This window comes from Setaria viridis, chromosome 3, assembly GCF_005286985.2.
Source record: "Setaria viridis chromosome 3, Setaria_viridis_v4.0, whole genome shotgun sequence".
Taxonomy (NCBI): Eukaryota; Viridiplantae; Streptophyta; class Magnoliopsida; order Poales; family Poaceae; genus Setaria; species Setaria viridis.
The window spans coordinates 47,692,804-47,718,280 of NC_048265.2; the positions used below are offsets into that span (position 1 = coordinate 47,692,804).

At 46.3% G+C, this 25,477-nt stretch overlaps 1 long non-coding RNA gene across 3 annotated transcripts; it reads left to right on the forward strand.

Annotated features, from left to right (window-relative positions):
• Window positions 1-18,486: 18,486 nt before the first annotated feature.
• Window positions 18,487-22,148, forward strand: LOC117847987 (uncharacterized). Of its 3 annotated transcripts, none has more exons than XR_004638753.2 (4): window positions 18,519-18,779; window positions 18,894-19,346; window positions 19,461-21,256; window positions 21,767-22,148. It is a non-coding gene; the product is annotated as an uncharacterized lncRNA (long non-coding RNA). The 3 variants fall into 3 exon arrangements; XR_004638754.2 differs by having other exon boundaries at window positions 18,524-18,779; window positions 18,894-19,002; window positions 19,105-19,346; window positions 19,461-22,148; XR_004638755.2 differs by having other exon boundaries at window positions 18,487-18,779; window positions 19,461-22,148.
• Window positions 22,149-25,477: the final 3,329 nt, after the last annotated feature.

Genomic DNA, 25,477 nt, shown 5'->3' on the forward strand with positions numbered 1-25,477 from the left:
TCGTCTGGTATAAATAGCCCTTGCTGTTCCTCTGAGTAGGTGGCCCCACAAGACCAAGGCTTGCACCATGTGATATTCTTCTATTTTCGTTTATCCTCTGCATTGGTTGAAGATGTTTATTTTTTTATCCTTGAAAGATTTCAAGAAATAATTACGACAGCATCTATCTAATTTAGTAATACTTTATTTCTTCCTTGACCAGTATATATGCGTTATTGGGAGACCAAGAAGTAATTTAATGAGTATATAGTACAGGGATAAAACAAATGGTACTCACAAGATTTCGCCGTATAGCACAAGATGAGTATATGGTAAGGGATTGTCCATTTTCAGTTCTGTTTAAACTACTTTGTTTTCTTCTTCTTTTTTCTCCAATCCTAAAAACATGGTATGGGTTATAGGTTCCAACCTGGGAGGACAATTTCCACCGAAGGAACATGAGCAACTAATCTACGCTTGGTTCATAGATCACTTTATCTCCGAATGGGCTGTTATTCCAGACAAAATTTTAATTTGAAGAGAATAAGCATACACACATATAACATCTTTTCTTATTTTTTTTGTCTTTAGGTGTTCTCAACTATATATATATAGAGTTTCAACATCCAAAACTATATTGAGATATAAAATTTGATTGAGAAAAGGACAATGCAATACCATCGGCTTAGACAAAAACATAATTTAGAAAGGACACCTATCCTGCCCATTATCTCCTAATGTGCAAAGAAAGCAATTATTATTCCAATTCTTACTATCACAGCAATGATGAAAGCACGCACGTAACATCACACACACTCAGCACGAACCTAACACTATGGATATATTTTTTACACGAATATAACACTAGATATGTTTTTAATAGAAAGCTCATATTTGCACCTTGACTGAAAAAGTGGCTTTGTAATATTATAGTTTGTCTAGGTGTCATAATAAAGGTAATAGAGAATAAAACTAGTGGACAGAATTGGTTAGAGTACTACTCAGAGGAATAGATACCTCATATGCTTTTTCTTTAGAAAAAGGAACATATGCCCCATAATAGCCTTTTTTATGGGCAATTTGGTGCACTCGCAATGATCTAATATTTTAGAAAAAACGGTTTTACCTCATTATGCAGGCTACCTTCAGGGGGACGTATTGGTTGCGCCTTTGGGCACTGTTGCAGCGTGAGGACACATAAGATACCGTCAGTTTGGCAAGCAGGGCATTGGAGATTGTTGCTTTGGATATTTTTGGTAAGAATGGATGGAGAAGCAATAATATATTTTGCTTTTAATTTTATCTCCTGATTTTTGTGTGCTCTTTTTCCCTTATTTTTCATAAGCTGAGCGCAGCTGCGAGTTTGTAAAACCAGAACGTTGTGTGCTCTTTTGCGTAGGAAGGAACACTTCCATTTTCTAAAGCTAGTTAGTAGGTACAGTACCTTTTGCAATATCCTTTAGCTTAGTGAGGCTGATCTCATTTCTGAAATGAGAAGGCAGGGTTTCGTAAAAAAGGGGGAAGGGAAAGAAAGAGAGAGAAGGCAGGGCACCAGCCATTTTGCCTAAAAAGAGTATGACCATAGCCGTTGTTTGTTACCTGCGCATGCATGTATTCTGCTACTATAATATGATACCACAAATATAAACCCAGTTAAAATTGTTGCAAGTCAAAACCTCGTAAACTTTGATCATCTGCGCTGAAGCAGTTTCAGTGACCCAAGTGAGTGCTGCTTCGCACCTCTGCTACAAAAATACTACTATGCATGGTTGGAAAGAAAAGCAATGTAAGTGCTGAAAAAGAAAATGGAACTTTAAAAGAAAAGAATTAGGAGAAACAACCCTTGAAAAAAGAAAGGCAATAAAAGTTATAGTTGAAGAAAGTAGGCAAAGTCCTCAACGGAGGCTGCATATTTGTCGTGACATGCCATTCATAAAGATAAGCAAGATACTCCCCTATTCGTATTCATGATCAATGGTGAATCTGCCTTATAGCACCAGGATCGACTGTGTTGAAGTATAAATGAACCGTCTTCATTTCCCTATAAATTAAATTTTTTCTTTGAAATAATTAATTGTTCGGTGCATGCAATTCAATATAGCATACCAAGATTAGAGATCTCGAGTTTGAATATTGGCACGATAAATAAAATAATTGCAACCAACTCATATTTCCATGTTGAGACCCGAGGGAGCATGAATTGACTATTTTCGCGTATCAGCTTAAGTTTTTTTTTATTGAACGGGTGAGTGCATGCAACTTAATAAATAGACCTGATGAAATGTGTTAAACCCAATAGGAAAATATTGTTCATCTATATGGCTGACACAGTTATCTAATGGAGCTGCCTCAATGTTTTCCCTTTCTGACTGTGCCCATGTGACCATTTCTCATGAAATTTCTGCATTGCAATCAGGGTTTCACATTTCTCTTGTCTGAACTCTCAATATACTTGCTCCTTCCCTGACCTCCTGTTCATAAAAATTGTAGGTTTGTAAAAGCAATATGTTGCTAAAAGAAGTTTGTAAATGCAAACCGCAAAGTGCATAGACTTCAGGAGGAGCATCTTCAGACCGTAGCTAATTACTTGCTGCTACGAATTCAGCAAGGACAGAATAGTCGACCGATACGACATCATGATGGGCGCATCTGTTCCTTAATTTTTGTTAATAGGACCAGTTGATCCTGCACTTTGTGGTATATGCATGGAGCATGTTCCAACAGAAAGTGAGGATAGTAATGGAGCATGGTCAAGCGCAGATACGCTAGTTTAATTGAAATGAAAAGAGATAAAGGAGAGGACACCGTGTTTTTGGATTTTCGCTAGAATAGAACATGCAGGCAGTTTGGCCCATATAGGTTTCATGGAAGTGTGCTACTTACTCCAGGCCAGCCCGTTAGTTCTTCTGTTGGGGATCGCGGAAGCTGCATATGTGTCACCTCCAAGGCTCCGAACATCGATGGAGTAGACGAAGGTTTGGTGGTAGTCGGAGGTGTTTAGTGATTCCTTTTCAGCCATAGCCTTCGATTACACTTATCGTGGACCTTGGGGACTTGAACCACCTTCACTCGGCAACCAAATTGATCAGTTGAGGAGGCTGTTGAGACACGAAATGATCAAGGAACGGGACCTGGAGGACTTGTAGCGCTCATCGCCTTCTCGTGTGGCCACGACTATATATGCAACAGATGATGGCCTTGAGCAATAAGGTTATCGATGAGATCCCTGATGGTGTGAAACGCCGCCGAGCTGGGCGTGTGCAAGGTACTCGTGAACACGGTGCCCACGAAGGGCTGCAAGCAGTTGCGAATCTCGATGAGCAACTATGCCCATTGCGACAGCCTCGTCAACACGCACAACACGGCTCTCACAAAGAATCTGAATGCACGCATATATATTCAATTAATTACATGTATGCATGACCACCCTCGGTCAAAATTAAACCTCCTGATTAATAAATTTTGGCCGCAATTACGTACACGCCGTGATGTGCCGCTCCAGTACTGGAAAAGGCAACCAAAAGGAAAGAAATCAATCAGCAGAATACGGCGGTGTCGACTGAAAAATGAAAACACATATTGTGGATATGCTTAATGGTCGGATGACGGAGCGTTGGACAGGGAGGAGGATGGCAAAGGCAAAGTGCAGTGCAGCCTGTGTCCTCCCAACCCGGAGCTAGCGTTTCTTCTACTAGGACTACATGCAACCCACATGTACAAGCCGGATGGAAGGCCGTCATGGATCGGAACAGCCCATCCTTAGATTTCTTAGTGAGTGCTCTGAAATATTGTGAGGGCGGTACTCTAGTCTATTGTATTCATGCATGGGGCCATGCATGCATGGGAATTTATATAGATAGTTATTTGAAAAAGGATGAACATAAGCCACATTCCCTTGTTATTTCTGCACACCAAATTAAGATCACATAGGATGTGGATCGTGAGGGATAGTGGTTCTTAATTAGGTTCCTTAATTAGCTTGTTCTTCCATGCATCACCGAATTATCAAGGGTGTGGTGTGGTATGCTTCTCTATCCTTTGTTGACGACATGAAGCCCAAGTTTCGGTGACTACGTGCGTGTGATCGAGTCGACGACGACTTTGTCGGGATGGCGGTTGGCCCGTCCTACGTATCGCTCGGCGGTGGAGGAATGCAGTGCGGGTGGCAGCGGATGCTGGCAGTGTTGTGTTGTTGTGGCGGCCGATGGTGGGTCTTTTGAGTTGTAGAGTTTGTGGTGGTTGAGTGGTGCGCGGCACTGAGCAGTGTTGCAGTGTGGGGATGTTGCATTAATTAGTTGTAATGTTGTTGTTTCTGTGCTCAATCTTGTTGTTCTTCTTCTGTTTAATATAATCACAGCTCTCCTATCTAGCTAGTATGAGGTCGCAAAATGTGAGGGTAATTATCAAGCATGTTATGTTTGGACAGCACCAATGTTGGGGGAACATGTAAAAGCACTAATTATTATACATCCATACTAGGTATCTCTATAAATCACCAGTTTTCACCTTAAGCTTACAATTAAGGCAAGCTGAGCTCTCCCATGGCTGACAGTGGGTGTTTGTACTCTGAAAAATGAGAAGAGTTCTGAGCATGCCTTCAGGCACTTGAAGTCTAAACATTCTTTTATGTATAGCGGAATAGCAGTTTGCAACCACAAGTGATCCAAGGCTTTAACTTCATAATTTATTCACAGTGTGCATGGAAGCCTTCTGACGTTACACGAGGATGGCAGTTGTACTAGTACATACTCATAACTGTTGTGGAAGCAGCTGCAGCTTGTCTTCTTGATCAACACAAACTACTGTAGTAATTTAAAAAGAAACACAGAAAGAATGGTAGTTCGAGAGTCTAAATGATCAACAATGATCTTGATCTTTAATGCTTTTTTAGCTGTATGGGAGGAAGTTTGATCGAACCTACCAAATTTATAAAATAAAGGAGAAGTGCATGAAAGGCAGTGTATAGCATTGAACAAAATGCATGAAAACGGGGAAATATGGCATGCCCATCATATGTCATGCATGAAGCTTGGCATGCCCATCATATATCATAGATGAACTTGGAATCCTATATAAAGAGCAGAGTAAGTATTTATCCAATTCAAGTATTAGCCTCAAATCCACATGAATGCTGTAAATTTTGTCATGTGGTACTGAATACTTATACCATCTCTACGGTATACTACACAATATGTCACAGTGAGAAACTGGAGGAAAACAAATCAAATGAGCTTGTGAAGTGTGAGGAAAATTAACCCATCAGCTTGCTTTCGGAACTCAGAGTATGAGCAGAACATTTAGGGTGCGTTTGGGAGCCTGGGCTGCCTCAGCCGGGCACGTGAGCCAGGCTCCAACCAGACGGGCTAGGTCCATGAGGTGCAGAGATGTTAATTGGCAAATCTACAACCCATGGTGCTGGCTGGGCTGGGAGGTGGGCCCTCCCTAACAAACCCAAACTGCCATCTAAAGATGGCGTTTGGTAGCGGGAGAGGTTCCCTCATCACGCGCAGGCGCTGGTGAAGGTTACCCCTCCTCCTCAGGCACCCAGAAACATACTGAACAAATGATGTACACTTAAATTGAATTAATTCACAACTAAATAGGGATGTCAACGGTACAAATGTAAACCAGATTTACATGGGAACGTATTTACATCAACTTCATAAGGTAATTAGCATCCAACATAATATAATTAGGGCCTTTCTTGCATTACAGTTGCAAGTAAAATGGAGCAGGGAGGACAATAGTCACTAGCAGAAGCCAACATGGATCAAGAGAGCAAGGAGAACCACAATGACAACAAATTTAATATCAAAGCATGAGCACCAAGCCATGAATCTACAATGTGAACAAGAAATTGGTCAGGATTGAGAAAAAAATGGGAACCAATTTATCAGAATTGCATAAAACCAAGTAATCATCACCTCACAATGGCTCAGGCTCTAAATAAGCAGAAGAACATGAGAAGGTTCCCATATGCCTTAGCAGCCAATAACATCCCCAAGCCTCATTGCCACCAAGGAAAAGCATTAACATGGGCAACAGAAGTAAACTCAAGTTAGGAAAATCAGATAAGAGTGAACAAAAGCCTCAGACATAACCCATTTGATCAGTCATCATCGGCAAATAACTGATGCATGGCTCAGATCAAGTGTAGTACTTGCCTAAGAAATAGGATAAAGGTAGGAGTTGCCTCCTAGGCAGTCAGAGGAACCCTTAATCGCATCACTAGGAGCTAACATCTGCTAGGGTCCTAAGGGGTGCGTTTGGTAGCCGGTGTGAGCATCGTCATCATCATCGCAATCCACAGAAACAAGACTAGTGTAAAGCAAATGAAGAAGGCAGCAACATAAGAGACAAGTGGGTTCTTCTTTAGGCTCAGCTCAGGTGCCGATGCACGCACCAAGGAGCTGCCTAATAGTGAGGCAATTGAGGCAAGGTATACCTTGTTTGCCTCAGTATGTAGGCAGCATCTTGCGGCATGCATGCTACCACCTTTACATCATCGCCACTCGAAATCATATAAGGCATCAGAGAGGGTTGCTTGTGTCCTACTAAAAGGTCATACTCGCCAAGCTCGAGTGGATGTTCATCATATCACCATACAGCAACTTAATCAAGGTCCACATCAAGCTTGGGGAATACAACCTAAGCTCAACACTCGCGACCCTTTCATCATCCGCATACATAATTGAGAAATTCAAATCAGAAGACAAGAAAAACAGAGGCCTCACACATGGAAATCAGATGCATCACCTTTCTCTCATCATGCCTCAAACACTAGCATTGTGCCAACTGCATTTGGATAAGAAAAACCACAAGGTTAAAAGAGGAATGTGATGGGTATGAGCATCCCCTAAGCTCATCATCCCCAAATATGCAAATAAGAATTCACAACAGCCAACATGAATGCCTTAGTACAAGTGCATCACAGGCATGAAAATATGTATGTTGAGCCTCAGATTACTAGTGAAATCTCCAATTTCCATACAGACAGGTGGACTCAAAAGTGGTAGTAGAAGAGCAAAAAGAAAGAGTAGAACAGAGGTAATTAAGCTGAAAAGACACCAAACAAAGAACAGACCAAAAGATAGGAAATCAACAGAGGTAACAAGGAAGAACATGATCACAAGTTAAATAGCAAAATAAAGAATAGGAGGAACATGTCAACATGGCAAATAAGGAGGTAAAGAACAGCAACAGAATGCAAACCAATAAAAACTTAAGACTAAAGCAGAACAGCAACATGTCCACATGGCAAAATACTTAAGTAAAGCAAACTTGCATGTAATGTAAACAGGCATACATGGCATCACATCACAAGCATCACAGGTATAGCAGTACTAGATCCATCATATTACAATACTTACCATGCAGTTTCTTAGCAAATAGTTAGTACCAAAGTTCTTAACCTTGCCATGCTGCCATAAAACTTAATTAGTACATGTGAATCAAAAACCACCACAAAAGGATAGGTGCAAGTGAGGCTACACCGTAACAGGTCAGACCTACGTATACAGAGATATGTGAAAAAAGAAGAGAGTGGTCAGGGATGGAGACATGCTTAACTGTTTTCCTTGAGCTAGAAGGCACCAGCAGCTACCACATGGTCATTAGTAGTGCTTTCCCAGCTAGGTCCTGAGCCAGAGGGTGTGGTGGCTATCGCCCATCTTGACAAATGCATTGCCCTAGGACTTGTTGTATAGGAGATGGTTAAAAGTAACGATGAGGGCCTCCTCGGAGAAGCCAGGGGTCAGCATGTCATGTTGGTAAGGACAAGTACCTCCTCCTCGGACATAGCAGCCCTGTTCCTCTTGCTTCCAGCGCAACATGCAAAGGCCTTTGAACCCTCTCCAGAGGCAACAGCCTTAGTGACTATCTTCTGATCCACCTGCTGCTCAATCAAAGTCAGGTCTACCAGCTGCTGCTTGTCCACCTTCTTCTCTGTTGTCCCCCCAAACCCAGAGAACACCCCTAGCGCCTCTCCAGAACCCATAGCCCAGCGTCCTGTTGCCATGCCCCCTCCAAAGATGATTTCCATCTATGCGTAGAGCTCACTAGGCTTGTTGAGCAGCTCAACGTCTTAGGATGATCCTACAAAACAGATAGCAAAAAATAACAATTGACAGCAGTTAGCAAATGAAATTTATGACAAGTACTGACAAAAAAATAATTTATGATGAAACCACTCACCTTGCAATGGCCTAGGTAGTACTCCTTCTCAAGAATTATGCTACATGTGTCACTATCCCAGAGAGCACCACTGAGGTCCCTGAGGTTGCACACCCTACCCGACCTCTGCCGCCACTTACGCAGGTGGTTGTACACCTGAGTGGCAGTGACATGCTCCCCAGCCCAGTCCCGCAGGGCCTTGGCCACCTTTTTCACATGAACCTCCTTGAATCCCTTCTCATGCCTCACACCAGTGCCAATCAGCTCACACATGTGCCGCAGCACAAACCCGGAGGTGGCAGCGGTCCACCTTATACAAGGACAAGGAAGACCTCCACCAGCACCACCCCCTGTCCAAGACCACCACCACCAGCAGCACCAGCACCACCCCCAGCCCCTGAGCACCACCACCACCACCCCCCAGGGCCTGAGCAATAGCACCAAGAGCACCAGCACCACCAGCAGCACCCATAGCAGGAACACTAGCACCCACACCACACCACCAACACCCTGACCCAAGCCAGATGCAGCTCCAACAACAACCTGACCAGCACTGCCAACCCAGCAGTAGTAGAACCAAAGAACATGTCCTCCTCAGCCATTGGCCTAGGTAACCAATAGCACAGATGGAAATTGCGACAATTAATTATAGCACACATGATGGGTTATGTCATTCCAGCCCTTTATTTCCCAAGGAAACATTAAATTTGCAGATTCGAGGATGTAAACAACAGCAGATGTAGAGTAAAACAGCAGTGGAAGCAAATGTTCAGGAAATAACAGCCAACTAGAAACATGAAAAGCAAGATGAAAGCAAATAATATTTAGTACAATATTTGTCTCAGCTAGTTGCCGCATTCATCACATCACTGCCACACCATGGTTCCTTACAGTTCCACTACACCACACAGGAAACTAAACCCTAGATGACCCCTTGTTCTGCCATATAGCCAAAGCCCACTCATCCCTCTAAATAGCCCAGGCACGTGCTTCCTGTGACATTGCAGCTTGTGTGAGTGCAGGCTGTGATTGTGTAGGAGGTGGTGAGAAATCCTCACCTGAACAACTTCGTCTACCCCGAAACCCAAAATCCAGTTATGCAGAATGCAACAAGCAATTACAACTTTAACTTGTGAGGGATATGGATGATAAGTCTTATTATCTAGCATGCGAAATCTGCACTTAAGTGCCCCAAAAGCCCTCTCAATTGTGGTGCGGAGGGATGAGTGCCTAAGGTTGAAGAGTTCCTTAGCGTTGCTTGGAGATCTCCTACCCTTAGAACAGTAATGGAACTTAAGACTTCCTATGGTCTGGCATAATACAATAGGATGGGCAATACAGGGATCATAGTCACGGCTGCTACAAAATTAGCCTCCCGGTGGCTCCTCCTAAACATCATCGACAAAGAAAGAAACCTCTCATCCAATTGAGTAGACACCAGAGGGATCATAGCCCATGCTGCTAGTGGAACTAGCCATCCATAGGCTCCTCCACAATATCATGGAGCAGATAAACTCCAAATCCAGTTGAACAGGTCCATCAGGGATCACAGCCATGGGTGCTACTCAAGGTAGCCTTCCAGAGGCTCCTCCTCAACAACATCCAACACATCAAATTAAAAAATGCCAAAACGTATCATCATGACGGCTGCTACAGAAAGATAGCCTCCCAAAGGCTCAGTGCACATAACATAACTTGCAATAGGGACACATTCATGCCAACAACTCCACATCCACACATTATCTACAGAAAACATGTTAACAGATGATATAAACTTCACCAAATTGAACAACAGGTGCAACAGATCATTAATAAGTGAATGTATGAACTGTAAATAACAAGAAACATGAGAGATCTACAAGTACACATGCATATCCGATGAGAACACCAATCTAAGTGTGAAAGGAAACCCTATCGTCAGTTCAGTTTCCCCAGAACCCAACCCGCACCACCGGCATGTACATCACCAACTAATTAACCAAAATAGATCGAAGAATAATACGAACAGATCGTAAATAAGTTCATGTAACAACACAGCATGAAAGATGTACAAGTACATATGCATATCCGGCGAGAATACCCAACTAATCGCGCAAGAAAACCCTAGGCAAACAACCCCTTCCCTAGAACCCTACCCGTGGCAGATGTAGTCCATTTCCAGGAAACAAAACTCAACAGATCGAATAACAATACAAAAGATCCATCGGAGGAGCCCAAATCCCATCACCTAAATAGAGGAAATGACATCTTAAGTAGATGAGGGGAGCAGATCCGGGACTTACCTCGGCAAAGACGAAGATGACCGTCATGGGGAAGATGAGGAAGTAGCGTGTGCCAGCGGAGGACCCGAGGGACGACTCGAACAATAAGTAGACGAGGCAGATCCGCTCGGTAAAGCGGAAGAAGTAGATCACGACCGGGACGAAGAGGTTGATGTACTAGTTGGGGATGAAGAGGAAGTAGATCTGCTCAGTGACGAAGACAAAGCACGGATCCAGGGTTGGTTGGTGGACCCTGAGGTCGCTGGTGAAGAAGACCCCACGTTCGCTAGTGAAGGCGACCACGGGCACCTCTAGATCAGCCGCCCCGCCACCAGCCGCACCGTCGCCTCTGCCCTAACTCGTCAGGATGAGGGGAGAGGAGTGGAGGAGTCGAGTGGGAACGAGAGAGAGGAGAGCGGAGGAGTCGCGAGTGGAGGCGGCACATCTGGAGCAGGAGAGGGCAGGCAGCCGGGAAACCTCCACTATATATTGGCGGGAGGTAACCCTAGCCGGCCCAAAAACTGGTGCCAAGGCCCGCTCGTCTCCCGTCTTTCCCTCCGCGTACGCAAGTAGGCACCCGCGCCAACCTGCAAGGTGAGAAACGGCCGAAATTGGCGTTCCTCGCGGTGCAGCCTCGCAGGCCGCATTTGCACCTAGCGGACCTGGCCCATGACCCTCTCCAGCCTACCGAACAGGGCCGGTTGCATCCCGCAGGCTTGGCTGAAGGCTCGTCCAGCCTACCAAACGCACCCTTAGGTACTAATTATTACACACTCATTTGGGTTCAATCCACGAACCATCTATGCTCTGCCACAATATGAAGTTTGTTTTTGCCTGGTGTTTACAGAGAAGTGAACTATCATCTTTTTTCAAAAAAACAACATACTCAGTGTGGTACTGAATATGATGTTTTGTGCCTAATGTTTGCATCTCAGGAGGATCCATCTTCACTCTCGGCAGCCAGATCGAGCAGTTCAGGAGGCTGTTGAGGCACCGAATGGTCGAGGAAAATGTAGATACACCATTGTGCAAAGACCTCTTGTACTGGTGCTTATGTAATCATCGATTATTTCTATTCCAAGCTTAGAGATTAGATTAGAAAGATCATGTTTTTTGTGCTCAATACATGCATGGACTAGTTCAATATAGTTTTCTTTATTTTGGATGTTGAGAAATGCAGCTTATGTGAAGGAAAACCACCGCCAATAACATAAATGTGTGAATGAAAGGCCTTGTGTAGGATTGAATAAAATGCATGAGAAGGGGGGAAATATGGCATGCCCATCATGTATCATACATGAGTTTGGATTTTGGAATTCATATATAAAGACAGGAGTAAGTACTTGTCCAATTCAAGTAGCAGCCTCAAGTCCATGATTAATGTAATTCTTGTCACAGTAAATACTTATGCCATCTTTAGGAAAGGCTGTACAATGTCACAGTGAGAAACTGGAGGAAAACAAATCAAATGAGCTTGTGAAATGCGAGGGAAATTAACCCATCAGCTTCCTTTTGGAACTCAGAGTACCAAAGGAACATTTAGGTACTAATTATTATACACTCATTTGACGTCAATTCCCAAGAGGTCTTGGCTGTCGCAATATATATGAAGTTATTTTTTTGACTGGTGTGTACAGAGAAGTGGACTCTTATTTTTCACACACAAAAACATAGTTACTGTGGTACTAAATACGATGTTTGCATGGTGTTTGCATCCCAGGAAGAGCCACAGCCACCTTCAGTCGGGAGGCAGGTCGATCAGCTAAGGAGGCTGGTGAGACAAGGAATAATCGAGGAATGGGACTTGGACGACTTGTAGCACTCATAGCGCGGCCGTGACTATGCAAGCGTCTCCATGGTGACAACCTTCGACGACATGAGTACTAATTATGCATATTCATGATTTCTTTGATGAGTTCTTTTACGGTGCACAATACTATCAGGTGGTAGTATAGAGTATAAGTCCTTTTTTGGTATGGGTAAAATTGGAATTAGCGCGGCTATATTATTAGGAGATTTTTTTTTCACGTGTCGTTCTCCGGTTCTCCCCACGCACCGCTATCTCCCTACGCACGGCCTCCCTAGGCGCCGCCAGTCCCACGCGCCGCCATCTCCCCGGGTATGGCCGCCCATCGTGCCGCGCCGCGCCGCGCCGCCACCGCCGGCTCGCCGTCCCGCCCCTGCCCGCAAGCCGCGCCTCCACCGCCGGCACACCGCCCCGCCGGTCGCGCCCCGCCGCCACCGCTGGCACGCCGCCCCACCCCTGCCCGCATGCCATGCCTCCACCACTGGCACGCCGCCCCGCCGATCGTGCCCCCCTCGCGCCGCCCGTTGTGCCGGTTTGAAGAGAGGAGATCGCAAGTAGTTAGATGAATGCCTTTTATCACCAGGGAGCTGCATCGGCATGGTTATCCTGTTAGTGATCTCCAGTACCGAAACTGAAGCAAAAGCACTAGTAGATTAGTTGGAGATTCAGAACGTGAGACTCAATGCTCACCATATGGCTTGTCATGACAATTTTTTTTCCAATTTTGCCAATAACGTTATCTTTTGGCATCCCATAAAAAGTAGTTATATCTCGATATTAGTTTTCTTGTGATGCTGTCATTTGTTGCAACATCAATATGCTTTTATTTTCAGAATCCTTATCAGATTTAGTTTCTTCCTTTGTTTCTTGACAAATTTTATCGGATGATTGCAGCTGTGGATAGCTTTATGTGTTGGTACGAACAGCAGTGCATGGTTGGGTACTGCTGCTCTTGTGACCAACATGAGGCATTTCCCTCTCAGCCGAGGCACTGTTGCTGGTCAAGGGTTATGTTGCTGTTAGTGCTGCTGTATGGATTCCAGTTTTGTAATTTGTTCTGCAATATTAATGATGCTAAAAAACTCAAGCATCTGTTCATATCTTGAAGACGTGCAGAAGCCTGAAGGGCTTCAGTTAGATACAATTTAACTTTTGTGTGGTAGTTCCCCTCTTTTGCTAGACGAAAATTAAAACTTTACTGGTTTGTTTACTGGGAAAGGAATATCTCCAACGTTAGGAGAACAAGCTTCTGATTCTTTCATACAAGATAGACAATGGATCGCAGAGAGTATTATCACTATTTTGAGGCCAGGACCAACCCCTTATAAAGTTTTGCAACAATCGTGATCACTTGTGTTGCCTCAACGCCACAAAGCACAGGCATGGCGGATGTGCTCCCTTGGACAAGCTGGTGCTATCCTGGTGACATAACGGCCCTTGGACAAGCTGGTGCTATCCTGGTGACATAAGGGCCAAATTAGACGACATGGATACCCGGGATTGTACTCGACTATGTTCACTGATGATGTTGGTGTCAATCATGTCATGGTGCAAAGCAACTCCATGTCATGGCTAATGGTTAGCATCACTGATGATGATGGCGGCCACACCTAGCACAGCCTCGCTTTCTCCCGGCCTAACCATCATCACAGACACTGAACATCAGAATATTACCACATGAAGCAGACACCAGTTTCAGAAGCAAAATACTACACAGGATAGACACCAACATTTGCAGATCGTCTGGCATGTTTTTCTTTTATTCATTCCCCCTTTCTGGGTAACTGAATTTGATAAAACAAATGAAGGAAGAATCAACTGTTATTACATTTGACACTAGTGTTACAAGTAAAAGTTACAACACTGCCTCCTCCTCATATCCTTCCATGTCGGAGCTTCTTTCCTCTTGGCACAAATGTGAGCATCTCAAATGAAAAACTGAAACAAAGCAGCAGCCACTGGCTGCATCCAATGAGTGGCTCCTCCTCCCTCCGAGTATTTCAACTGGAGGGAGGATTTCAACTCCTGAGCCTTGCACAAACGACACTGCTACAAAGTGAACATCCTCAAGCAATTGCAGCAATCGTTTGTGTGTGATAAATAGCGAGGCACTAATTAAGACGCCTTGAGGACGCTGCAGAGTGAATTGTACGCGTTCACGCAGAGCATTAAACTTCTCCTCGACCACGGCCTGCGCACCGCAAGGTAAACATGTGGCATATCTGTGTTATTATCTGTGCCTTTGCATATTTATTTGCTAACAGACAATGTAGATGCTCAGTAACTGCATCCAGCTTCTGCTAGGAAGGCCCTGTTTGGGAAGGGGGTGTTAAAGTTTAACACCCCACTTTTAACACTTTTTAACACTTTCCTATCCAAACACTTGTGTTAAAAGTGGGGTGTTAAAGTTTAACACCCCATTTTTCATGAACACATGGAGGGGGTGTTAAAACTTGTTAAAGGTATTAAAAGTGGTCTCCTGGTCCACTTTTTCCCAGGTTACCTCTTCTCTCTCCTCTCCTCTCTCTCCTCCCTACCACCAACTCCGGCCTCCTCCTCCTGCTCATCCTCTCCGCCTGGCCGGATCCGCCACGCCGCCCTCCTCCCTCCTCCGCCGCACCGCCCTCCCCCCTCCTCCATCGCGTCGTCACGGATCCGACCAGATCCGCCGCGTCCTCCCCCCTCCTCCCCGGATCCGCCCGACCTCGCTGCCTCCGCTCGGCACCGCCGCCAACGCCGGCCACGCCGCCTCCGCCCAGCACCGTCGGCCTCCTCCTCCTCCTCTTGGCGCTGACGCCATCCTCGTCCACCTCCTCCTCGTCCCGCTTCTCTGCCGCCTCCCCGTCGCCGCTGGCAGCGTAGGCAGGGCCTCGTCCACCGGACTAGCGCGCGTGGGGAGGGAGGTGACGTAGGCTGTGTCGTCTTCGCCCTCACCCGCCACCGCCGTCGCAGATCTGGAGGAGCGGGGAAGGAGCGGCTGCCTCGGCTGCGTCATCTTCCTCCGCGGGGAGGTCGCAGACGCCGCCCGCGTGGCGCGCATCCTCGCCCGCCTTGGCCACCTCCTCCGCGGGTACCCCGCCGCAGGCATCTCGCATGCCCCGCCGCCTCTGCCGTGTCCTACGCCCGGCCCACCACGGCCATGGCCACCGCCGCTGCCACCACCCAACGGAGGGCGCTGGGCGTTCGACCTCTCTGCCGCAGTAGCGGCCGCGGGGAGAGGGCAGGCTCTAACGGCGTCCGACGAGGGAGGCGGCATGACGTCGTCGTCCAAGGAGGACATCTAGGGTGGCGCGTCCGGGTCAGCAGCAGTCGTCACCGCGGTGGCTGCGGGTGGTACTGCGGGGGAGCAGAGCAGGAAGGGTGGAGCATCGCAATGTGCTTAATTTTTGCAGATTAGGCAAATTAGGCAGAGGGGTATTTGGCTGCCATTGAGAGGAGTAATGAGGGGCAAAGTTGTCAATTACAACCTAAGGTATTAAAGTTTAACAGATCATCCAAACACCCCAATGTGTTAAAGTTTAACACCTCATTTGAGGGTGTTAAAGTTTAACACCTGTTAAACTTTAACACCCCCTTCCCAAACAGGACCTAAATTTTAGAAAAAAACTGAATTGGATACACACCTGAGAAGACCCCGGGTGCTTGTCAGGGTGCCACCGCAGAGCAAATGCTCGGAAACTGCACGCATCATCTAGATGCTGCCACCGGTGACGCACACAGTGCGCGCCTCCACGCCGGCGGCCTCCTCGGAATGGGACGCGCGCTTCACCATGGTGCCGCCAGATCTCCAAGCGCCGAAGCCCATGCCGCCGTGGAGCAGCAGCGCGGCGAGCATCTCCTCCACCGTGTAGTCGTCGTCGCCCGCCGGAGTCGGCGCCACTGCCCCTCCTCGGAATGGGACGTGCGTTTCGCCGCGGCGCTGCCAGATCTCCAAGCACCGAAGCCCCGCGCCGCCGTGGAGCAGTAGCGCGGCGAGCATCTCCTCCAACGTGGAGTCACCGCCACCCGCCGCGTTGTCGCCGCCGCCTGTCGACGCGGAGTCGGCGCCTCCGCCCGCCGCTGCCCCTGTGCAACCCTAGGGACCGGAAATGATGAACCCTAGCGACCGATTGGAATGAGAAGAGAATAAAAAGGAAATAAGATGATAATTAAGAAAGAATTGATCTATTTCAACAATACCATTTTAGATCTTTCCAATTATACCCCTATACTACCCATACTACTCATGCATACTACTTATACTACAGTTTAAGATTTTAATAGTATAGAATTAATCCAACCGTCAGATCCTTACATACGAGTCCTTTTCGAACAATGGTATATGGTAGTATTGTGCACCATAAAAACCTCTTCTTTGATAGATCTACTCAATATTGTCACTGACAATAGATATGATCGGCTATTCTGATGATGCTAATGTACATTGTTTCTGTTGCTCGCATTCATTCAGTATATAATCACATATCATCAATGCAACAGATGATGCCCTCAAGCGAGAAGGTAAATGACTAGATCGCTGACGGCTACAGGATCTCGGCGTGTCCAAGGTGCTCATGAACTCGGTGCCCAACAACCAATTAAGTGTAGTGCTAGCAGAATACATAACAGTTTATTCGAGCATGTTCACAAACTTGAGCATGCATGATACAGCATTGAAGGACATGTACCAGACACTTGCGACACATATGACATAACAGCTGATTGAAACAGACAACCAAACACCATCACTATCGTGCTTATTTATTCTGACAACCAAACACCCTGAAACAACGCACACATGGTCAGATCTGTGATACGGCATGTGATGTACCATGTGTTGCTGCCCAAACCAGCAAACCATGTGTAGATGGCATGCATTCCATGGTGGTGGTTGCACGTAGCTAGCGACCTAGGCTTTGGCCGCCTTCTTGCCGAACACGAGATTGGCAGACGGCATGAAGTGGCACGCCGGCGCGTCGCCGGGGTGAGTGTGCAGTATCTCGAAGGCGCCGCCGTGTGAGGAGGTGGCGCCGCCCACGCCGAGCATGTCCATGGCGCTCCGAGCATGTCCATTTGTTGGATCATTATTTAAAAGATGCATTTGTTGCGGCGACGTACGTGATACGATAATGATTGTATATTTCTCTTACTTTTGGATACGAGGAACTGGAACGATGTGTGGTCGGGATAGGCTCCGCGGCCGCTTGTACATCTGGCACTGCATTTCTGGTCATATAATGAACCGAGGAACGTTAAGAAAAACTAGGGTCTTGGGAGGTTTTCCATAACTGTTTCAACAGCGCAACGTGTCTTATGCTACAGCCATAATCTGCATTAATCGATCCCCAAATGTTGTTTCAACAAATGCTTCAATCTATTGTGCTGAAACTACTATATACCGTTTCTCATGGAATTCTTGCTCGTGGGTTTTTGGATCAAACTGCAGTGGGTGGGCCCTAATGCAGAGGCATGATCCTCCTCTGCAGTGAGCACCCTGCAGAGGATATGATGAATCCATCCAACATTCTCTGCTACATAGATATTTCAGCTTGAATACAGCCTGCACTCAGTTAAGCCCATATAGCTTTCATGAAAGTGTACTTACTCCAGCCCAGCCCGCCCGGTGTTGTCACTGTAATTAAGCCCAGAACCAGATTCCTATAGAAAAGGCCTCCAATTATGCACTCCACTCTCTTCAGAACAGTGATCGGATTTTCTCTTATTTTCCAATTCACTCAGATCTCAAATTTCTCCTCCCTCGACACAATTTCCTGAGGGAGTCGTGGTGCTTCAGTAGTCGGTAGTTCAGTAGTCAGTGGTTTTGTAAAGTCGTTTTTTCATTTTCGTGTTTGGTCTTTTGTTTCGTTTTTCCCCTTCTAATAAAAATTCGGCAAAACTCTCGCCGTCCGTTCAAAAAAAACTGTTGAAATCACCTGACAGCGTGCAAAGAACCGTCAGAATATATGTTTGTGGCATACTGCAAGATGCAGGAAACTCAGAGCTAAGTTGTTGCATACAAGGGAGCACTTCTCTGCCTCATTTACGTTTATAGAGAGTTGGTCCCAAGTTACAGCTACTTCTATATTCTGTCTTTGTCTTGCAAAGTAACCTTTAGCTTCTTGCTTGCTGCTACTAATTCAGAAAGCACAGATTTGCCAATAACAGATATCGCGATGTGCTCAGCTGTTCCTTTGTGGATATGACAAGTTGATGCTGCACTTTCTGAAGCAGCATCTGGGTATAACATTTTTCTTCTACGCTTCCGACGAAAAGTGAGGAGGAATGGAGATGGAGATAGGATAGTTTAGTTGAAGAGATATAAAGGTGAGGACACCGTGTTTTGGATTGTTCTAGCCTCTAGGACTATCTTTTGTTCCTTTCTCCACAACACTGCACTGCTCGATAAGCACAAATCCCAGTTGATACGGCCATGATTTTTTTTTATATATCCTTTCTGGATATGCTTGTAGCTACTGATCCATAACCCTTTCTAGTAGAATTTCACAACCTTAGTGGAGTGTTCCCATTTGCCATGAAACTTATCTCTAGCTGAAGGCCACATGGTACTGTCAACTGTGCTGGTGAGTGGTGACAGTGAAACTTGGAAGCCTTTGCTGCATTTTTGAATCAACTGATGTTCATGTCACGCGGATTATTCTCTAACCAGAAGATGCACCATGTTTGCGTTGATTCAGATCAGTCCCTGAGATTTCCTTCCGCCATCCCAGGGACCCCCGCAACCACACGAGAAGAAGGCAGGAGATGGCAGCGGCGGCCATGGAGCTCTCGGCGCCACTGCAAAGAGTAGTAACATAACATCCAGGATTATAATAATATTTCCAATTCGTTAGCAGCAACGTTTCTTTCACCAATCCTATGTTCCTAACAGCTAGCTGCTGATGACAGAAAGATGAGATTTTTCGCATGAGGAAGGGTTCACGATAATGAACAGCAGACAGCAGAGAAGATTATGGAGATCTACGACGTACATACTCTTATCTTTTCTTGGATCCATGGTCAGAGAGATCTCAGGAAGAAGGATACTGGAGGAATATGACAAGGATGGGGTCATGCGGTGAAATGCAAAGGACACTCTGATCAAAATTCTGGTGATGGACAACCCATCAGGCCATCACTACAAATTGAAGGTGAAAATTCACACGATTTCTCAACATACCCAGAAAAAAGGGGTTCTAGCACCACCCTTTCACTACAAATTCAAGCTTAAGTCAAATCCTGGTTTCGCTTTCACCACTTCACAGATCACTGGGGTTGGAACTTTGAATGGCCAAGCCAGTGCAGAGAAAGAGCAAGCACTGGTGCCTTGAACCAATCGCGAGATGAGCTGAATTTCTAGGCTGCCTGCTGGCTTCGTCGGTACTGGCTTGTTTATTTCCTGATGTCCAGGTAAGGGTACGTAGTTTCGCCATTGAAAGTAACAGATCTTGCGAAGATGAAATATACAGATATCCAGTGAGTGGCCTTCGTGGTGTACAACGTTATCAACTGACAGGTCAGTTACTTGTCTACACCCCTGAAACCAACGGTTGCAATGAACACAGGTCTCCCTCTCACTTTGTTTAGGTACCGTATCTTTGAGGCTGGAGATGCTGGATTCCCTCGAGATTTTGATTGGTTGACGTAGTTTCTAGTGGTTCAGAAATGACGAATTTTTCAATAATACTCCGTGCTTTCCATTAATATATGATTGTTTTAGAAAGCATGAATATTATCTGTATTCGTCCTGGAGTGGAACGGTAGATGTAGATCATCTATGTCCTTCTTTTTTCTACCATTCAAGTTTTATGGAAGGATGCAGTGCGCAATTCCATACGTCATAAATGAAACAGTTATATTGCAGCAAAAGATTCTATTGAATGACTGCAGCATTTTTTTATATGAATGGTAAAATTATATTTACAAGGGGTTATTGCAGCAAGAAAACAATGCAACTTCAACAGAATATGCAGTTTAAATCACCTGATAGTACCTCAAAAATGTCTTCAAAAAAGTTGTATCTGATGATTAACAAGCTGCAAAGTGCAGGACATCCATACAAATCTGTTGAATTCAGGGGAGCATTGCCCTGCATCATTGCATGATCTGTTATGACTTACGACTTTTTCTTTCTCTCCTGCGAAGTAACCTTCAGCTTCTTATGTTGCTAGTCAGCAAGCACAGAATCTTCGATAAGGTATCATGATGTGAGCAACTGTTATATGAATATGACACACTGTTCTTGCACGTTTTGGAGCATCTGGAGGATAACTTATTCTTCTATGCTTCCAATGAGGAAGGAGGAGCATGGTCACTCAGATGGGCTAGTTTAGGTGAAGCGATAAAGGAGAGGACACCGTGTTTTGGATTGTTCTAGGACTGATTGTATTAGTTTTCTTCACTATAATGTGATGTTTGATAGGCACAAATCCTAGTTGATATAGGTTTTTTTTTCCTTTCAGATATACTTAGATCACACTGTGACTGTTTTTGTCTTTTTATGCTTTGATAGACACAAATCTTAGTTGATATATCTAAGAGGTTGTTATTCATGCAGATACTTATCTAAAATCCTTTCTTTTACCAAAGTTGATTGAAATGCGCTCCTGTTATCAGGGGACTTATCTGTGAATTAAGGTCATGTTCATGTATTCTTTTTTTTTGAAGTGGTTGTTCATGTGTTCTTTGGGGAACAGGTGACTTGGAAGCCTTTGCTTGCAATCCAGGAACCTTCACGTGGAACTTTGTGTTCTTGCAATTTGTGCATTATTCCGATCTTTGTCTATACGTGCATCCTGTTTTTCTCTTCCCATGGCCTAACCGCCTTAGTCAATACTGATTTCACTTTCACCGCTTTACAGATTTATGGTTTAGAACCTAGAAAATAACAAAAACTCAGACATAGTTCAGAGGACGTGCATCGGTGTCTTGAACCAATTTGGTGAGCTGAATTTGTAAGCTACCTTCCTTGTCAGTACCAGTTTGTTCATTCTATGATTACCAGGTCAAGACACATAGTTTTGCAGCTGAGAGCAACTGCTCCTCAAGGCGCAGAAATTCGGTGAGTGGCAAAACTCAATCAGTTGAATTTAGGCCAGAATTGTCTGCATTATGACATGACTATTTCCCTTCATCAGTGATCACTGAGTATTAGTAAATAGTAACAGCAACTGACATTGGCTTTGAGATTGTCACCCTCTTGAAAGGTTTGCATAATTGCGAGTTGATTCTGTTCACATCTGTCGTCGCCTCCATGGAATGCTATGATGTCAATATAACACCCTTAAAAAGAACGGTTGCCAGGAACTCAAGCCTCCCTCTCACACTTTATTTAGGATAGGCTGATAGCATATCCTCCAGGCTGCAGCTAGCATTCAACTAAAAGCCTCATTGGCTGGAAGAAGATGCCAGGAACACAAGCCTCATTGGTACACATGTTACTCTAGAAAAGGAAATAAAAATTGTCACATAATTCATAGGCATTTTCTGTGGTCCGTCAAAGTCTGAACCAGACATGGGCCCTGAATAGATGAATCTGACCCTGAAGTCTGAACATCCTTTTTTGTGCCAGCATGCTGCAAGACTGCAACGACGAACCTCAAGTGAGCCAAACAGGTCACTGTATAGTGTGCTCAGGTTGTGGATGGAACTCTTCCGATTGGTTGATGAGGATGGCAGTTATATCTTGTCTGCTTCCTGAAAAGAAAGGTACGTAGTAGTTAAGGTTCAGGAGATCAACAATGATCTTGATCTTTGCTTTTTGAAGTGTATGGGAGCCAGCTTGATCGAAGCTATAAAACGTTTGTTTGATTGGAACTTTTTCTGGAAGTAAGTAGTGTTACACCTTTTCCAAGTAATGTTGCTCATGTAATGATCAGTTGTAACTTCAAATTCAAGCTGAGAGAAGATGGTGTGTGACAATAAAAAGAGCATACTTTGTGTACCAGAGGAGACCAGTTGTCCACTTCAAAACATTTTTCTTTACTGTCTTCTTTTTGTCATGTTGCGGCTCACAGCTCACTGTATCTGTTGAAAATGCAATTCCAGTCGGCAATTTCAGCCAGCAGACAGAAATTGCAAGGAACAAAAGACAAATGAGGACTGCATGAAACGAGGTGCTTAGGTTTGTGAAAGTCATGAAGGATTCAAGAAATGTATGAGGAGGGGGAAATAATGGCATGACCATCACTTCATACATGAGCTTGAGCTAGTCCTATATAACGAGAGTAATTCAGCACCAACTAGGAAATCAGCCTCATTTTGCGTCTTTATATGTAGTTTTGACTCCTTATGCAACGTTACGCGATCAGGATTCAGGAGGGTACAACCTGTAGTCTACATAATGAGAAATTAGAGGAAAACAAATCATATGTGATTGCAAAATGTGAGAATAATTAGCCAAGGAGCTTATTCTTGGACAACACAATGGCGAGGGAGCATGCCGGCGCTAATTATCACACATCCATTCAAGGTGCGGTTTATGATTCCCACTTCAGTATGTTTAACTTATCATTGTTAACCTGAAACAAACAACACACCTCGATTTCTTGCATGGCTAACTGTGATGCCTGGTGCTTCAGACGCAACGGCGATTGTACTCTAGCAAATAAAGAGTGTTTTGTTATTTCGTCATGCACCTGAAGTCAGAACATTGTTTTATGTAATGGAATAGCATTGTTTTCAACGAGTAGTGAGTCAAACAATTAAATTTAAAGTTTCTTCGGATTGTGCATGGAACTCTTCTGACGGATACTACACGAGGATGGAAGTTATACTCGCAGATACTCATACTGCTGCAGAAGTGGCTGCAGCTTGTCTCCTTGTTCAACAGAAAGCGCTGTATTAATTTTCAAAAAGAAAAACATAGAAGGGTAGTAATAGTGTCTAGATGACCAAAAATGTGCTTAATCTTTAATGCTTTTCTACGTGTATGTGACACAGCTTGATCAAACATATATTCTTAAAATAAAAGTTTAGAGCTTATTGTGTCCTCCCACTGATAAACATATCCAATTTTTAAACGGACCAGGCAGGAGAGCTGCCAATTATATTAAAAAGAAGATGAAGCCTAGATTGGAGAAACAACAAATGGAAAAAAATAACACAAACATCGGAGGTTGGATTGATTTATCAACACATGCCGCACTACTTCAACGCACTCAAATCAACTCAAAAACACATTAGCCGGTTGGATTGGGATATCAACGCGGCCGCACCACTCCACTCGACAAACGACAGCAGAACCCAAAACCTTACCACGGCACCCACCAATATTCTCTCGCTCAAGTAGTCACCGAAACTTCCAGGTGTGGCCCCGTGTCAACAGGGAACCGAGAGAAACAAATCGCACCGCATCGAGAAGGCCACCGCCATGCAGGACCCAACGCCGTGGTGCCCTGCAACACCACACTCCACTCGACAGAGTGATACCACCAGATCCGGACCTCTTGAAGGCTGCCTCGCAGTCGCCACCGCGAAAAACACAAATGCGCGGGGGCCTCGCCACTCCCGCCGTTGGACTCTACTCGTCGCCTCAAGAATCACCGCGCGCGGGGCCTCGCCACGTCCACCACAGTACTCCAAGTCACAGATCTGTTTCTTATGTTGCCATCAGAATGATGGGCAATATTGCCCCGCTTCCCAAGATCTCCATCAAATAGCCAAACCACCACCGTAGATTGACTTCACCTCATTGCTTCACCCGCGTATATAGCCTCCGCCGCCATGCTAGCATGCCAAGGAAGTCGCTTGCGCCGTCTTCTGACGATGTACCACACCGGAGCAACCCAGCAAGGCTGAGCAACCCACCACAGTCCACTGCAAGTCTAGTCGTCCCACGATATCGTTACTGCAAGCGCCGTCCTTCGACGCAGTCCCATGCAGCACTGACAGCCACCAAGCAATGCTAGCCGCCACGATCTGCTGCAAGCAGCCAAATCGACACCCATGCGACAACCTTGGCCGCCACCATAACTGCAATCACCTCCACGTGAGTTCGGCAACCCCCGTCAAGCTTACCATCCTGCACTAAGCTGCCTTGTCACGCTGCCAGCCCATCACGGCGGAACCGTCGCCACCAGCTGCAGCCTCCCATGACCAACGGCGTCACCAGCAATGCCACAGGCTAAGGTGGGTCTCTAGAGACGACGCCTCCAAGGAGGAGACGACGCTAATGGTGCCACCATCACTCATCCAGAATCTGGATAGGGTTTTCACCCAGAGAACCCCATGCAACAAAGATGGGCTCCAAGATGACACCTCCAATGAGGAGAACGACGCCCTAGGGTGCCGTTGCCATCACCACCAGCAGGATCGTCGGCAGAGGCTTTCGCCCGGAGAATCCCATCCCTATCTGCATGCTCACAACACGGCAAACCTAGGACTGCAGCCACGGAAGGCCACCCGGGGGCGGCGCCACCACCGTGCCTCCTCATGCCACCGCTCTGCTATCTCGCTCCCTCGCGCTGCCTCCTCCTAGCCGCACCTCCGCCGCGCACCCTCACGCCCAGCAGCCCGCACGTGATGTCGACGTGCTGCCATGAACGCGCCTCCGCGGTCCGTGTTGGCAGCCTTCCGTGTGCCTCAGCGCCACCACTATGCCTCCTCATACCGCGCACCAACTCCACGAAGCGCTGGCCCGCCGCCGCTCAGCCTCGTTGGCCCACGATGGCCCCCCACCGTGCGGCATCGTCGTCGGTCGCCACCACAGTGAGGCCTCGTCACCTTGTGCTGGCCACCGCCGCGCATGGCCACGCACGGCCTCCATGCCCCACGGCGGGCCTCCACCGCGCGCGGCCACACGTCTCGCACCGGCCGTCGACCTCCGCGTCTAAGGGACGCCACACCAGGCTGCTGCCACACCAACACCAGGAGAAGTCCCAGCAGGCGACGGATACGTCATTGAGGGCTCCGGATCCAGCAGCGGAGGCCCCAGATCCTCTCCGATCGCCGGCGCCGCGCATCGAACCGTCGTGGCCACCACGTCCCTCGCAGCTCCGGAGCGCTGCCGCCTTGGTCCGCTGCACTGCAGCCACCATCACCTCTGTGCCCGCTCACCCAGGGTGCGCGGCCACGGATCCGGCCGAGGCAGAGCCGGATCCGTGGCTACCCACCAGCACCGCGGCAAAGACCACCCGTGCCGGCGAGCACCGCAGGTGCCCGAGACGTCCGCGTCCACCGTGAATCATCTAAGGCACGGGAAGAAGGCTGCGCCACCGTCATGGCAAGCCGCACGGGCTTCCTGAGGCCCGCTCGATAGGCAGTGCAACGAAGGGGAGCGGGT